We start from the raw sequence: 738 nt of genomic DNA, 5'->3' as shown, positions 1-738 counted from the left end.
GTTACAGCACTCCTAGAGGTGTATTCCTAGGTGGGTGACATCAGCAGGATTGCCAAAGGTGGTCATGTGAATTGTAAAGAGTGTGCATACTCTAAAAAGCATTGTTCTTGTCTCAGGCAGACAGAGACACACACACAGTTGGCCTCTCTTGGAATGGAACCCCTACCTAACTAGTTTATCACACTACAGCAATATGCAGTTACAGCACATGCTACGGAGAATACTGGGTTACAGCAGTCCTAGAGGTGTATTTCTAGGTGGGTGACATCAGCAGGATTGCCAAAGGTGGTCATGTGGGTTGTAAAGAGTGTGCATACTCTAAAAGCATTGTTTTTTTCACAGACACACACACACACACACAGTTGACCTGTCTGGGATTAGAACACCTACCAAACTAGTTTAACACACTACAGCATTACACAGTTACAGCACGTGACATGGAGATTACTGGGTTACAGCAGTCCCAGAGGTGTATTCGTAGGTGGGTGACATCAGCAGGATTGCCAAAGAAGGGCATTCCAAGTGTACTGCAGGTTGTACATGTCTGTTACCTGCATGTACCCACTGCTTACTGTCACGAAAACACATTTACACCTGCTTACAACTGTCTTATGCAGTCCTAATTGACAGTATCAACAAGGCTTGCAGGTCTTGAACCCTGGACCATGCACACTGAGGTCACTGGACATACCACTAAGCCATCTGGGTTGTACACATGTTGCATGGAGTCTATAATGC

Source organism: Protopterus annectens, chromosome 2.part1 (assembly GCF_019279795.1).
Source record: "Protopterus annectens isolate FY-2018-M chromosome 2.part1, PAN1.0, whole genome shotgun sequence".
Classification (NCBI taxonomy): Eukaryota; Metazoa; Chordata; order Ceratodontiformes; family Protopteridae; genus Protopterus; species Protopterus annectens.
This window is presented reverse-complemented; position numbering follows the sequence as displayed.